The sequence below is a fragment of the Dasypus novemcinctus genome, chromosome 10 (genome assembly GCF_030445035.2).
Source record: "Dasypus novemcinctus isolate mDasNov1 chromosome 10, mDasNov1.1.hap2, whole genome shotgun sequence".
NCBI lineage: Eukaryota > Metazoa > Chordata > Mammalia > Cingulata > Dasypodidae > Dasypus > Dasypus novemcinctus.
This window is the reverse complement of record NC_080682.1, coordinates 45,863,426-45,869,347: the sequence shown is the minus strand read 5'-3', so window position 1 is coordinate 45,869,347 and position 5,922 is coordinate 45,863,426. Positions and strand designations below refer to the sequence as shown.

General features: G+C 56.8%; 1 protein-coding gene across 1 annotated transcript in view; it reads left to right on the top strand.

The window, feature by feature from the left end:
- The first annotated feature begins 1,572 nt into the window (after window positions 1-1,572).
- PRDM11 (PR/SET domain 11) overlaps window positions 1,573-5,922 on the top strand; it is an 81,221-nt gene continuing 76,871 nt past the window's right edge. Inside the window, exon 1 of the mRNA XM_058305487.1 lies at window positions 1,573-1,627. The gene's annotated coding sequence lies outside the window, so the exon portion shown is untranslated. The remainder of the gene's footprint in view (window positions 1,628-5,922) is intronic.

Below are 5,922 nucleotides of genomic sequence, written 5' to 3'. Positions count from 1 at the left end.
AAATGTATTACTGAGTCCCCACTTTGCAGATGAGGAGAAACGAGGCTCAGATAGATGAAGTCACGTACTCCAGATCACACAGCAAGTAAGACGTAGGATTCCAAGAGGCTGTGTTTACGATGCAAAGTCACGGGAAACGTGCTGTGCACATTCCCCGCCCCCTCGCCCCGCGGCCCCACATCCAGACTCTCTGCCGTGGGGTCTGACCAGGCTGCCGGCCCGCAGCGGGGTTCGCAGAGAACTCCTGCCCCTTGGGAGGTGGCCTCCCTGGGGTAGCCCCCACTAGGGGTCCCCACGCCTGCTCTTAAGGGTTTCCGCGGACGTTCGTTTAGAGGTTTGGGGAAAGGACCGCCCCTCGCGGGCCAGCGCCCCGCCCAGGCACCTTTCTGGGATCCAATCCTCCCGGCGACTTCCGAGGGGGTCTTGTGGTCCCGCTTTAGAGCCCTCGCAGTACGTCCTCCCCTGGTTGGAAAGACTTTGCAGTTAGCCCAAGCGCTTTGCAGGCAACTCTACGCAAAAAGACGTTTTGGGAACGGCTGTCCTGGCTGTGTATCCCGCGGGGCCCCCCGCCCTCTTCACAGGCTTTCGGCTCCTTCCCAACCCGCGGGTTTATGAAAATCCCTCCCGGTCTTCTCCTTCCAGCTGCCTTCTCTTACTCCCATTTCACAGATGAGGAAACCGAGAAACCAAACAAGCGAGCGCGGCTTGAACACTTTTTTCAAACCAACCATGGATCCGCCCGGGTTTCAGAATCTCAGGCTCTGTAACTAGATTCGATTTGAAGAAGGCGTGCAGTCTGCGGCTTCCACACCCACACCCAACGCTAAGAGTTAATATTTTTAAAAGAACCCTAAGCCCCTTAACCTCAGCCTTCGGCAAGACGCCAACGTCTTACGACTTTAGTTTTTGTCGCCAAACTACCGGGCATTCAAAGGGTTAAACGGGATCGGGGCCTGCTGCACAAGGCGGAGCGGGGAAAGGGTTAAAAATATAAACGCATTTACTTCCCCGACTGTGTGGATCAAAATGGGCAGCAAAGGGACCGGGTGAGCCAGAGAGCCCTCCTCGCGGTGACTTCCTAAAATTCTAGAACTTTTAATTTCGACCAAAAAAAAAAAAAAAAAAAGTGTCCCAGTTCGAAAGTTCTTTTAACCTTTTGCTTTTTAATTAATTTTTTTTCTCGATTCTCCTCGGGCTGGATTATAAAACTCGCCGTCTCCTTTTCGGGTTGGAGGAGCTGCGTTTCCCCCCTGCGGGCAGGGCGCGGGGCGGGGGCGCGGGGCCCCGGGAGTTCGCTCCGGGGCCGGGCTGGGACGCGGCGGCGAGTCCCGGCTCCGGCCCCTGAATTGGGGGGTCCGCGTCTGCCCCAAACGCCGCTTTCTTCCGTTTTCCATGTCATTTCCTGTACTAATAAGATGGTGGTCAAAGCAGGGGAGGAGAGCAGCAGCGAGCCGCCGCCGCGCCGAGGCTGGCGCTGAAACTTTGCCTCGCCGGGGACCAGCGCGCCCGCAGCGCCCGCGCGCCCGCCGCGGGGGCCGCCCGCCGAGGCCGCGCCGCCTCCGCCGAGCCGCCCGCCGGGCCGCCCGCGCCGCCCGGGCCCCGCGGCCGCCGCAGCATTCCCGGGAAGGTGAGTCAGCCCCGGTAGCCAATGTGGCCATTGAAAATGGCTTCGGAAAGCGCTCGGCAGTTTGCCAGCGAGCGCGGGGGCCGCGGGCGCAGGCCCGGGGAGCGGCGGCGGGGGGCGCGGGCGGCCGGGGCCCGGCGCGGGGGGCGCGGGCGGGCGCGGGGTGGGGGCGGGGGCGGCGCGCCCCGGCCCCGCGGCGCGTTAACCCTCGGCAGGTAGCTGCCGCCCCGCCGCCGCGGGCTCGGGTCCGCCCCTCCGCCTCCTTCCTCCCGGCTCGCTCCTCGCCGCTCGCCTTGTTACAATGTAGCCTTTCCTCGGCGCCGGCGTCCCGCCCGCTGACGGACGTGGCCGCCGACCAATGGGAGCGCGCGCGGGCCGCGCGTTGGGGACGAGCGCGCGGCGGCGCGGCCGGGGCGGGGCGCGGGCGGCGGCGGGGCTCGCCGGGGCCGCCGGCCTGCTTCTCGGGGGGCGGCCGCGGCTCCGCGCCTGTGGGGGCGACGTGGGGCAGGGGGCTCGGGCTCCGGGAGAGCCTTCGGCCTCTGGGCGGGGCCTGCTCCGCCGCTGTCCGCGATTTCCCGCGGAACGTGGCCGAGCGGGAGGGCGTCTCTTTAATAGATTTTAAGTCTTAGTTGCGGTGTGCACTCTTCGGGAAATCTCTCCGGAGTGTAGCCTCCCCGCCTCACTCCCCGTCCCCAAGGTACCCTCTTAGGTAGAACCCGCCGGAACTTAGCGGCCAAACGACCTTTCTCCTGTCAAGGCCAGCACGCCCTCGGCAAGTTGCGGCAAGGTCAATACCAACGTCTTGGGTGATGGGCGATGCTGGGCGAAAAGTTGCGGGTGTCTTGAGGCCGGTTGGGAGATGGGGGCTTAGACCCCCTGGTGGGCTGGGACTTCGGGTAAAAATGTTAAACCTCCCGTCTTTCTTGGGCATTTGCTTCATGTGGAGACAGACGGTGGTATATAATTTAGAGTGGCTGAAAGGAAACACACCCGGTTCTTTTGTGCGTGGGGGCAGGACACAATAATGAGAGATGGCTCTTGATGTCTGGAAAGCCTATAAAGTTTTGTTTTTTTGTTTGTTTTGTTTTGTTTTTTTTCGGTCTCTGCAGGGGCAAAAGAATTTTCCATGGAGCATGATTCCTGTGGTCCCCAGGCATTTCCCCGGGAGAGGGAGGAAGGTGGGGTTTCCCCCCGGGGCGTGGGTGGGGGTGTGGGGGTGTAGGGTCCACCGGTGAAAATAACAGGCAGGGGGCCCCTTTGGTGGGGAGTCAGGCATGGTCTTTGTCCACCACCTCCCTGTGGGGTGGGCAAGCAGAGCCTGAAACCTTCCCTGCCGGCAGGAGAGCCCAGGCCCACTACCTTAGCTTGGTGGAAAGAGCTTCTCCTCACACCCATCTGCAACTGTGTTGGACTTTGCACTCTTGCCATTGACCTCTATGAACCTTGTTTCTCCATCCCTAAAATGGGGCGAACAAAACCTTTCTAGCATGGCAGTTGTGAAATTAAACCAGATAGCAGAGGTAAAGTGCCCACCCAGGGCCTGGCGCATGGTTTGAGAAGTGAACCCTCTCCCTGGGATTACTGCTGAACGTGGTGTCCTGGGAATGTTAGGACTGCCCAACAGGCCCCGTCTGGGACCACGCAGCCCCGCACTGACAGAGTTCCCAGGGAACAGCTGGTGGCAGGGTCTGCTTCCCTTCCCTGGTAAACGCTCGAAGGTGAGGGGCTCCCTCCGCCTGTCCCAGGGGCCTTGATCAGCCATCACCCCTGCACTTATGTGCTATTTTTGACCTGAGTCAAAATTCTGTTCTCTCATTCCCCTTACAGCAATGTGCTTCCTAAGTTTGTTCTCCTTGCCTTTAAGACTTCTTATCATCGTAGTCTTTCCTCTCTTGGACTCACGTGGGGTTTCCCTGAATCTAGCTTACTGGCAAGTAGCTGTCCAGATGCCTCCTTGGCCTGCCTGTTTGGCTATTTCCTAGTCAGGACAAATGGACAGGATTCACAGCTGTTGCACAATCACCCTCCCTAAATGTCTTCCTCCTCTAGGACTCTGACCTTGGCCAAGGGCAAGATCATCCCCACAGTACTTAGGGCAGAAGCCTTGGTGTCTCCATCTCCCTCACCCTAATCAACTCCATCCCAGGTCCAGAGACTGGGTCAACTGAACTGAATCCACCCACTTTTCCTGTCTTCTCCTCCCCAATGTCTTAGTCAAGTTACCGCCATCTCTCCCCAGGACAACAGCAGGAGCCTCCTAACTGTCTACCTGTTATTGCTCCTACTCCAGTCTCAGCATCATAGAATGATCACATCAGGCCTCCCATTTCCTGCTTAAAATACCTAAAAGGCTTTTAGGATATAGAAGCAAGTTGTTACCATGACCTAAAAGCCCCTGGTGTGATCTGGCCCCTGCCTGTTCCTTGACCTCATCTCCCACGAGCCTCCTCTAGCTCTCTCTGTTCCATGCCCTGTTCTCTCCTGTACATGCTGGTCCCTTCTCCTGGGAATACTAGAATAAATACCAGAATACTGCAACAGTTGCCATCTAATGAATGAGTCTGGATTAGTGAAGTGCAAGGTAGAGGTAGGAGAGTGTGTGGTGGTCCTCAGTGTTGTCCCTTGAATGTTTCCAACTCTTACCCCTCCCCAGCTCATGGTAGGATTAAACTTCCAGAACCCCTGGTGCCTGTGCAGGCCTATGTTACAGGGTTTTTGTTTGTTTGAGGAGGTACTGGGGATTGAATCCGGGGCCTTGTACATGTGAAGCAGACACTTAAATCACTGTGCTCCACCCACTCACAGTGCAGGGTGATGTGACAGGCCTGTGAGTTGTGACCTGCAGCATTGGGTATCATTTCCGGGCCAAAGCATTTAATTGTGGGTGTGAGATCCTCCAGAGTGCTCTTTTCCTCGAGTGTGGCAACTGGCAGGAGGTCTGATGGTGGCTGCTTCTGCTAGCTTGGGAGCTTGGGCCCCTGAGTCATTGTGTGAATGGACCTCCCTGGATGACCCATGAAGGTCACACAGCTTAAACAATAACTAAACCTTTGTTGTTTTAAACCACTGAGATGGTGGCAGTGTTTGTTACTGCAGCATGACCTAGCCTGTCCTGACTGATACCGGGTGAGAGGAGTGTTCCAGGCAGAGAAACAAGTAGTATACACCCAGTTAGTGGACAGAGGGAGGACCAGGACTTGGGAAGGCTCATCCTCACATAGTAGCCAGAGTGACATGCCTGAAAAATCTTCTGGGACTCCCATTGCTGTTAGGAGAAAGACAAAAGTCCTTAAGCCGCCCTCCAGACTCTCCCATTTGCCATGTTCTGCCTAACACAGTGCTTTCCCCATGTTGTTCCCTCGGCCATGATCTGCATTTCACTCTCTCTCCTGCTCACACTGACTCATCCTTCATCCTTCAGCTTCAGGCTCATGTCTTCAGCGTCGCCTTTCCTGCTCTCTCTGATTAGGTCAAACTTCCTATTATAGCCTCCAGTGGACCCACTTACCTCTCCTTTGTAACCTCATCTCAGCAGCAATTTTACATTTATTGGTGCCATTATTTGATGGCTGTCTCACTCTTCCATTGCACCATGAACCCTGTAAGGCAGGGACGGGGTTGGGTCGCATGTGCCCTCGTAATTCCAGTGCCTGGCACAAGACAGCTGCTTAGTAAATGTCTGATGATTCCCTGGGCATTCCCTGAGGGCTTACTAGTCACTAGGGAGGGAGAAGGATGGGATTAACGAGCACTGCTTCCCTGAGCTGTGGGCACCTTGGGCAGGTGGTTCCAGCACGAAAGGGTGTTGGGCATGGCAGGCAAAAGGATGGGCCTAAAAGTTACAGATAATAAGCTCCGCGCCATTACAGGTGTACACGCAGGGCGAAGAGGGCCGTGCTTCAGTGCTGTGCGAGGGGAAATCCAGGGTGGGGAAGAGGGTGAGAATGAACAGATCCTGGCGGTCTCTTCCGATTTGGCGTCTTGGTTTGTCAGCGCAGCTATGACAGATACCACACAATAGGCGGCTTAACCAACAGGAATGTACCGTCCCCTGGTCTTGCACGCCAGGAGGCTGGAGTGGGCAGTGTTCCAGCCCTCCTCGGTCACGTGGCAATCTCTCTCTCCTTGTATCTACCCTGCTTTTTCCACTGCCTTCTGGGTTCTGCTTTCCCAGCTCAGTCTGTGTCTCTGTCTACGTTTCCTCTCCTTATAAGGCCTTCAGTCATATGGATGAAGGCCCACCCTGAATCTAAATAGGATCTTTGACTGAAGATCCTATTCACAAACGAGTCTACACC